The following is a 10447-nucleotide window of genomic DNA, read 5'->3' on the forward strand; positions in this document are numbered from 1 at the left end:
GGATGCGACTGTTGGGGTTTAAATGGCGGCCTAGTTTGAGGAGGAGTGAATTTACTTTTACTTGGGCGCCATTGATCAACTCTTTCTACCACTTCGTATCGCGTTGTGAGGAACTGGTCCATTTGGGACCAGTTGGGAAGTTCTCTTCTTGAGGTTAGAGATTGCTCCCACAACGTGACTGTATTTTCTGGGAGTTTAGAGGTAACCAGATAAATAAGTATGGGGTCCCAGTTATCTGTGGAGACTTGTTGCGTGGCGAGAATTTGAAGGCAATTATTTACCGACGATTGCAACCTTTGAATGTCTTCACTGTTTTCGGTAGTGATAGTTTTTAAGTTCATCAGGGCCCGTATTTGGTTATCTACGAGAACTCGTCTGTTCTCGTATCGGGCCTTTAGGGCTTCCCACGCTAAGGCAAAGTTGTCGTCAGTCAAGGGAAATTGGTTGACTATTTGAGCTGCCTTTCCTTGGGTTTTGTATCTGAGGTGATACAATTTTTGCGCTTGGGAGAGTTTCGGGTGGTTAATATAAACGGCTGTGAACATGTCACGAAATGAGGGCCATTTTTCATAACCACCATAAAATATTTCGGTATCGCAGGGAGGGATTTTTAGCGAAATACCGGAGTTGTCAGATGGAGCTGGTGTGACGGTAGGGGGAGCGGGGGCATTTGCTTGTTTAAGCAAGTGAAGCTGGTCTTCTATCTGGGCTTTTGTGTCTTCGTATGCTATGAGACAGGACCTGTATATGCTATTAGCAGATGTTGGAAAATCTTCGGGCAGGTCCTGATCTGGGGTTTCGACAATCTTATCGAAGACTGTTTGGACTCTATTCCAGAATTTTTCTATATTCGAGTTTTTTATTTTGAGTGAGGACTCCGTGTTGTCTTGGAGCGACGTCGACCTAAACCGAGCACAATATTCCAAAAAATTGTCCGTTTCGGATGTGAATTTTTTGGGGGCAGACGAGATTTTAAATTTTTTAACTCCTTGAGTTTTGGAGCCACCTTTTTTGGTTTCATCGTCACTCATTTTTGAGCTTTGTTTTATGTCGCTTAGAGTTGAGAATTAATAAAATTTAACTAAGAGAGAAAAAACTTTTTTTTTTTGAATAGAGAGTATTTATTTGCTTTTAACTATGTGTGAGGGAGTTACGTTTATATTCACGTTAAATAGCAAGAGAGAATACTTTTCAAAACCAAAAAAAAGTTTTTAAGTTAAATTTATTTGAGGGTGAGACTGAGAAAATTTTACCACTGTGCTGCGTTTGCACTATATTTAATATATGTATATGAGGGTGGTTTAAATATACGTGGGAAAAATTATGTGAGATATATGTATATATACGTATTAAAAGTATCTCGGGGGTAAATTATTATAATTTTGATACGTATGAGATTATCTAAAAATGTGTATTTTTTTTTTTTTTTTGTGTGACTTAGAGGAGTCTTATTTAGCTTCGATTTGTTGGACTGTAGGGGCTTGGAGGAGAGAGAAATTAGTAGCTTATCGAAATTCTTAATGGGGATTGAGAATTTATAGCGTGCAAATTTAATGCGAGAAAAGTGCTATAATACGCACTGCACCACTCTTGTACCACTGTGCACGATATTTTATTTCACCGCTTATGTCGTTTTCTTTCTTTTGTATATCCGTATGTATGTATACGCAAGTATGGAGATTTGAAAATATTTTTTGCGTTTCGTATTAATTTAAATTGGGAAAAATCAGAAGTTAGCAGAGGTTGTGCAATATATTTAATTAACGACAAGAGATATTTTAATTTAAAATGAGGAAATTTTAAATTATTAAGAGATTTGTCGCATTAAAATATAAGGGGTGCTTTTAGCAAGTGTGCCCACTGTAGCTAACTACTGAGTTTTTCTTATTTTGCTTTGCACATATACCGTACTGAGTTTTGCAATATGGGGTTATTGCTATATGTATATATATATATATATCTATATACGAAATGGTATGTGCAATTTTAGTGGGAACTTGAGAAAATTTGGCGGGAAATGAGGATTATTGGCGGGAAATTCTAATCCTCGAAAATGAAAATTGCCTTGATTTTTCTCTTTTATGTATATTTTTCCGTGTTTAGGGTGTATTCAAATGTCATTTAATACTCACGGTTTTTTGGCAAATGGGTATTTATTGTCGCTGGTTCCTTAGTGGCGTCGAAGGACCACTGTTTAGGGGAGCTGGCAATACGAAATTTACCTGCTTTTTTTCTGCTGTGGGATGTAGCTGTGGTGGCGGTTGAAGCTGGTGGCGGTGGCTCCTGGGCTGGATACTATAGAGTTCAGTTTTTCTGCATCGGGTTCGGCAAAGGTTGCGTCAAAGCTAGAAATGTATAGCGAAGGGATAGTCGCACTGAATCTGGCACTATTGTCTGTGGAAATGATATTCCTTTGCAATGACTCCGACCCGAAATGATTAAGAGTGGCACTTAGTTAATTTGGTTTCACTATTTTCTTTAATTTAAAGAGGGTTTCTTCAATTCTAATTACAAATTTTTATTTTCACACCGAATGGTTAAAGAGAATTTCGAATAATAATATAAAAAGGAAATGTCAACACAATAATAAATATATGTATGTGTGTACGTACATAGTCACATCTGTCAACCCATTGTTGGGGTTGCCAGAGGGGTGAAATACGCTCGCGTGTTAGCGTAAAATACAAACATTTCAAATTCTTAAATTTACTAAATATGTACGTAATATATGATATTATGTATTCGTACGTGCAAATAATTCAGAATGCGTACTTATACGTAAAAGGTACATATGTAAAAAACTTCAATATAAAATTCAGCTAAATTCATGTAAATTCATGTTTAGGTTTTCTTAAGCCTAAGTTCTATTAAATAGAAGGGTTGGCTGTTGGCGACTACGACAGTCGCTCAAACAAGCGGGAATACTTTACTATTATACACACACATTAAGTACGAGGTAAGCTTACCTAAGTAGAGCCCCTGTTCCATTTTCATCTCGGACTCACGTCCCGAACCATCAATTCTAGTGTAGACACTGCATACTTCAAGCTCCGCAGTAAAGGCAGTACCTGGGCCACACCGTTAAACGTAGCATAATCAAGTGTGCTATGCGGTACATTGACGAAGTGGTATAACCATAAAATAACGAAGAGGTGGACATAAATGTACGCTTCGACCAATGCCCGCACGATATATAGAAAGACCTATAATACAAAAGAAAAAAACCTTTAAGGAACATTGTAGCAGTATGCGCGGCATAATATGGTCCATAAACGATTTTCAGGAGAATAGTGACCTTGGTATTTGAAATATTCGACGAGTGTTTTAAAAAGTCGTTGGATGATGTCGGTTAACATCTATATAATCGTCAAAGCATCCATTTTTCGCATTGTTTTATTATTTTCTTATTAAATCAACTTTTAGCAGCAATTCGAATAGTACGAAGATTTCGTCTGAAAGTGATTCAGTTAAAAACAACCACATTTTAGGTAAAGTCTACACGTCTGTAGAATATATGGCCTGTCGAAGCAACTTGCGTGTTTTGGATGCACCGTCTGCTTTCCAAGAATTGGGTTTTCCATGGAGTTCATTCAAAACTGGTTTGAAGCGACTGCTCATTGTATATTTAGTGTTATCTGAATGTGGCCCTTTAGACCATTGTTCGTTAAATGTTTTTTCGTTCCTTTCTATTACGTTGTGTAAAACGCAACAAGCAAGAACAACTTTTTCCATAACGAACAGAAGGAGCAACACCAAACAACTCAAGAGATGGAATCTGAGGCTGTATATGCACATCATGAAAATGATTTGTTTTTGGCACACCCCATAGAGCAATCGACATCATCACCTACCAAATTGGAATTTGAATTGAGTGGATTTGACAACGGTGCACCTGCTACGTTTTCCATGGAAGACAATAATCTGGCACCCGTCACCGCACACAACGTGTTTGCTTCTACAACCGAGCCCTCCTCTGAGGCGAAATCTGTACCACAACAAGAATTAATCGCTCCGACAGAACAGCAACTTGTTTTGACAGACCCAGAAAGTTCTAATCAACAGGAGCTTATGCATATGCAGGAAACTGGACCCAATAATGTGTTCGAAGCTAGCAGTGATATTTTTTCTGATTTGTCCACTGGTAATGAAGCATTGTTGGTTATATCTGGAGCTCCAGTTTCTTTGCATACAGACTCCACTTTGGCGCCAGTTATTGATACAACCGAATCCGCAATGAGCAAAGATTTCATCACTGCTGCAGCTGGTATTGGTGCTATTGCAGCTACTGCTGCTGCTGGAACTGTTGCTGCAAAAAGTGACAAGAAATCGGATATCAAAAAGGCAAGTACTCCTACTTCGACTAAAGCAAAGGCGCACGATGCCAAAAAGGGCGCAGAGCCAATTAAAAAACCTATCGGAACTTCTTCTAAAATATCAGTATCATCGGCAGCGTCTGCAGCTAGACCACATACTGGTCCAGCTAAGGCTACAACAATTACAGAAAAGAAACCATCGACAATCACTTCAACTGTGCATAAATCATCAACTTCCGCGGCTACTGCTACACGTAAACCGTTAACATCTGCTGCCTCTTCAACGAAGCCAACTACAACTAGTGGTAGCACTGCAAATGGCATAGCCCCTACGACCAAACCGAAAACTCTTGGCGTTGTAACAACTAAGCCCACTACCCTGGGACTTACTACTACAACAAAACCGACATTGTCATCGCCTCGTAATACATTAACATCGCAACTGCGCAAAACGGCGCTAACTACCAACACAGGCACTGGCTTAACTACTGCTAGAAGTCCTCTTAAGACTACAGCATCAACCACTAATGGCATCTCCAAGATTTTAGCAAATACAACGGCAGCAGCTAGTCGTGCCAAAAGTTCCACATCTACCACTACTACAACTACAACAACAAAGACTTTCACTGCACGTCCGGCACCTAAAACTACACACTCAGCTACATTATCATCCACAACAGATCAATATCACCATTACATTTTAGTATTCTCCATCGTGCAAGAAGTCGTTGCAAAGCCCGGTCTCTAAATATGAATAGATGGTCGACGGCTTCATTAAGGTCGTATTCGTGCGGCTCAACAGGATCATGTTTGTGCATAAGCGACATTCTTAATGGATAATATGTGTCTGGTGTAACAATAAAGCGCGAAACTGGTTGATTCTTAATTAATTTTGGGGAGAGGTTTGTAATTTCGTTTGTTTCCTCCAAAAATAGTGACGGTTGGTTTGTGTCCAATTTTACTTTACGGAATAACATATTACTATCAACCAGCACCGGCAATATGTTTGCCGAATTTTCGGATTCGCTAGAATTGCTATTGACTTGGTGCTTAGCCGGCACTTCACATACTCCGAGCACCCCAATGGCTACGGGTGGCATTTTTTAGACGCAATGTAATTTTCCCTTCCCCAATCTCATCTAACTCCTCCTCACTAGTTGGCATATAAATATTGATCACCGAATGTTTATAATTGATTCGGCAACGCTTTTCATAATTCTGCATATTGTTGTCCGCAATGTAATTTTAAAAACACGAGCGATTTCCAAATATTTTATTCCAGTAGCAAAGGCATACAGTCCCCAACGCAACTTGCTTTTCATATGGAGGTTCCTTGCTCTACAAAAAGAATTGCTTGCCCTACAATTGCCCATCAATGAATTTTTCCCAAAAGAAAAAAAAAAAAAACGGCAGTTCCTTTCAACTGGCCGCAAAGCCAATCAAAATCGATTTTTGCAGATGAAATTTTGCTAATCAACCATCGCGTACGATTAAGCAGTATGGAGCGTTTTGACACTTATTAAATGATTTCCATACATTTCCAAAAGCTTCCGTCTAGCTTTTGAATTTTTTTTTCATGAGCAAATTTATGTGCCAGAGCACGAAATTGGGATTGATACTTTGCCGTCCATGAAATCAGAAATTGCATTTGATAGTTTAGTTAGTTTTGACATAAATAGTTTTCCATCTGAAATGAGAAAAAAAAGAATAAGAAATTAGAAAATTTATAAAATTATCAAAAAAGGGAACGATACTCATACTTACCCATCACCAGTTTTCTTCATAGTGAAAATTCATTCAAAATGTCTCTATACTCATTTCCATGAATGAATGACATTTTGAATGAACGAAACAAAGTTGCCACTCGGTTCTCACGCAGTAAGCACTTTACGCGCAATCCAAAGAGTATCACAACTCGGATCCGCGGGATCCAACAAACTCGAGTGTTAGTAACCGAACAAAAAATCAACTAACGAAAACCCTGAAGATACAGACTGGTTTCACTTAAAACACACGCGCCAGGTTGTATTTCGATAGTTTTTTTTGACATTCAGCCGTCTTTTTCTTCTTTATTTTTTTTGAGAAAAGGTTGTAGTTTGACAATTTGGTGCACAGAAACACAATTAAAACCAACTTTCTTGTGAAAACAAAAGGTGAAACCACTCGAGACCGAAATAATTCTCGCGGTCTATTTGCATTGTTTTCATTGTTAAAAAGGGTAGTGCAAAATTAAAATGTAAAACATAAACAAAAACATGGCACACCATGGTGGTCTCGCTTTCATGACAGAAATTGCTTTTGTTGAGTGTTGAAGTTTCGACAGACTTTCGTCAGTCCCTTTTTTAGCTTGAAATCCCAGCAGGAATAAAGTAGTGTCATCTATGCTTTCGATGCTACAAACAGGGGAGAAATTAAACCTTTTAGAACAGACTATAAATTTAATGTCACGTCAGGACTCAGACGCAAGCTGTCCCTAAATACTTTCATGACATGACCATTATGCATCAATACTTTGCAATGGGCAGCACCGCACAGCGGTCTCATTCCAACGATTGGAAGAATGAACAGCTGACAGCTCTACAAATTGCCACACTCGTTAGCGTAGGCTATTCCCGCCAGGGTTGTGTTGGAATCAACAAACACACCACAATTTGTGATTCTCACACAACATGGCCCAAATCAACACAAAGAGTGTTCCCAGACAGCGAGTAAAGGCCTCTTTACATTTGTCGCACATTTGTATGCACGACGTCATTTGACTAGTCATTTTACAGGGATTCATAGGTTATATTCACAGCCACATTTGTATCGGCGTGGGTGAGTTTTGTGACCAAATTTTTGTAGGGCAACTACAAGGAGCCGTGAAAATACACGGGTAACTCGTGATACCATCTGCTACACAAATGTAGCGTATATTACCGCATATTGCCTGTATTAGGCAAACACCAAAAAATTACTGCTTTCAATATCAGAATTTCATTATGATGAGGATATTTACTAAAATTAAAGATACCTTTAGGTGTATCTCAATAAAATTATATTAAATATAACAGTGGTTTCAACCACTACAAACCCATCATTACATCGACAGAATAACTTAATAAGATTATTCGTTCCACACAACCCTTTAGCCCGAGTACGCCAACCACAAGCTCGACCAATTAAGCCTCTACTCTCCGCCCATACGCCACCCAACTCCCTTAAAATGCAAAACAAATAATAACAAGTTCCCGTTCCAGAATGACGGGTTTCTCGGTCAAACGCACCAAGACGGAGCAACGCGTTGACTCCTTCACCGTCTCCTGCCGGTTGTGCCAGAAGAACCACGGCATACGACTATGCCCGCGGTACAGGGGAATGTCGGCAGAAGAACGCCTCCGGGCCGTCCTTATACACCGGCACTGCCCCAATTGCCTATCGCCGTTCCATCGATTAGAGATATGCCCTAGCAACGACCGTTGCCACGGCTGCCGTGAACCACACCACACCACGCTTCACATGGAGGACGAGCAAGCACGGCCACGCCCGATCCCTGGCGAAGAGCGCGACGACGACGAAAGCGACGAGGTGCTATCGATCAACATCACCGAGGACACACGATCGTGGGCCCAACAGGTGGAAGAGGAGGAGAAGGAGATGGAAGAGTTCACCAGAGGTGCAGCCGCCTTAGCCATCGCCCCAACGGCCAGTGGAGAAGCACGATCCTTCCGACCGCTGCTTCAGCATGAGAAGCAGAAAAGCAATCAGCGACACATGGAACACGGGGATGGCGCGGAGACCCGTCCTTTCCGCCCATCGCACCGCAATGCCAGTGGGCGCCGGGGCGGCGCGGAGCCGCGTCCGTTCCGCTCGACCCGACTCTCTACTGGCAGAGCGGCCCCGTATCAACCACGCAAGGAGGGTACCACAACCACCCTCGCGCGCCAAACAACAACCCCAGCCGGCTTCAGAAGTGGTCGACTCCGGGATAATTTAGCGGCACCGACTATAACTCGAGCATTGATCGCCATCGCGCCGACAGCCATAGTCCGAATTGAGGCAGGAGGCCGTTTACACCTGGTCCGCGCCCTGTTAGATGCCTGCGCTCCCACCAGCATTATCGATGCCAATTTGTGCAAGGATCTACACCTGGAGCGTAACAATACCGCACGTCTGTCGAGGTGCACCATCGTTCTTCGAGGAAAGTATGGGGTAGCGGGAAAGATCACGACCCAAGCCACCGTAATAGCAAACTATGCCAGGTTAAACCCCACGGCAAATCTGGACCCGTCGGTAGCGGCCCCATTCCAGTTCATGAAGCTGGCCGATCCGACGTTTTACCGATCGTCGCCAGTGTTGCTCACTTTGGGCGCCGACGTCTACGCCAATATTATGGTCGGCGGCACACCCGCGTCGACTGTCGGTGGGCTCCTCACCCAAGCCACAATATTCGGCCTCGTCGTGTCCGGAGCCCACCCACTATAAAACCGTAAACTATACCACAAGGTGCATTTTAAACCAAGCAACCCCACATACTTGAATACTAACGCTTTTCTTTTTCATCCACAGTTCAGCGAGGCTGCATTACTGCGAGCACGGATGTTCGCCGGAGATCGTACTTACGATCCTACTATACATACGTCTCATATTTTTTAAATTTATTTAGTTTATCCCGCCTTGGGAAGGTTGCTGGCGTACTCACCGAGTTTCAAGTTGCTCGCCGCAAGGGGGCCGGCATGTTTAGGCCACCAGCCTAAATATTTCGGACCACCCTAACACGCACATTAGTTATTTATTTATTATTCTTACCGGTAACGGCTAACACCAGCCGAGAGCTAACTTTGAAGGGGAAAAACTCAACGAAAGTTAGCTATCGGCAGGTGCCGCGGACTTGTTCGCGGTTTTGAACTTTCTTTCTATTTTGGAACGTCAAAGAGCCAGCAGCTAGCCCCAGGTGAGTAAGATAAAAAACCAACCATTTCATACAGTGCGAGTGTCAGTAAGTTAAGATTTGCAAATAATTAATGTTATAAACCTGAATTGCTATTGAATTTATTTTGTACAATTTTGGCTCCTAGCCATTGTCACATAACGTTTAATTCTCAATTTGCCTTTTTTTGCAATTCATTCGCATGAATTTGAATGTGCCAAGTGCATATTGTACGCGGTAATAAGTTGTATCTTGAAGTGTGCGCAAATAATTATTTTCATCCTTGTGGCTTAAATTAATTCCCATCTATAAATTCCGTGAATTAATATTGCAAGTAATTATTTGTGCATAGGGAAGCGTGCGTCTAATTAATTCCTTCTTTACCCAATACTTGAGTTGGAATTGATTAGGCCCCTTCATTACATACCGCGAGTGTACTCTTGCACACCTTTTGTGTTTTGAACTTTCACCTTAGCGAACCTTTGATAATTAATAACCACATCTTCTTTACATAGTGAATAAATTGTTATTGTTTTGATACTAATTCGGTGTTTTATTTCTTTTATTTGCAACGCACACGCCCGACTTCCCCGGGTCCACTGCCCCGCAAAACATAATGCAACGACCAAGCAGAGTCCAAATAGCCTCATTTTTACATATAAACTTCGTGACGTCACCACAAATCGATTGATTCAGGCCGTGCAAGATGAACGTGATGATACTAGTCGCCACGACGACTTCCGAATGGAATCAGTGGCTGAACGAATTAATTCTGAAAGGGCCAAATGGAAGCGACGGTTTGATGCGAACCATAAAACGCCAAAAACATACAACGAAGGAGATTTGATCATGGTTAACTATGTACCTCAACCCACTGGTACCTCGCACAAGCTTGATCCGTCGTACAAAGGACCGTATTTGGTAACCAAAGTTTTACCTAACAACCGCTACGTAGTAGAAGATCTTCCAGATGATTTAACTCGACGAAAGCCCTACGTAGGCGTATTCACAAATGAAAACATGACACCATGGTGTACTCAAAGTTTAGTAGACGACGACTTGGAGATTGAAAAATCCGATCACCACAACAATTGCAATAATATCGATGGGTACGACAGCGAAGAATCGTCCGGAGATACGATCGATCAGGAAAGGCCGAGCTGTCAAAGTCAGATGGCAAGCCTGGAGAATAAAAAGATGAGAGAGAGCGAAATCACGACGACAG

At 41.6% G+C, this 10447-nt stretch overlaps 1 long non-coding RNA gene across 1 annotated transcript in view; it reads right to left on the reverse strand.

Annotated features, from left to right (window-relative positions):
* The window catches only part of LOC137253972 (uncharacterized), a 295903-nt gene extending 289839 nt beyond the window's left edge, over positions 1–6064 (reverse strand). The window contains exons 1-2 of the long non-coding RNA XR_010953943.1: positions 5011–6064; positions 2967–3203 (exon numbers count right to left, since the gene is read on the reverse strand). This is a non-coding gene — a long non-coding RNA (uncharacterized lncRNA). The remainder of the gene's footprint in view (positions 1–2966; positions 3204–5010) is intronic.
* Between the last annotated feature and the right edge of the window lie 4383 nt (positions 6065–10447).

Source organism: Eurosta solidaginis, chromosome 5 (assembly GCF_040869045.1).
Source record: "Eurosta solidaginis isolate ZX-2024a chromosome 5, ASM4086904v1, whole genome shotgun sequence".
Classification (NCBI taxonomy): domain Eukaryota; kingdom Metazoa; phylum Arthropoda; class Insecta; order Diptera; family Tephritidae; genus Eurosta; species Eurosta solidaginis.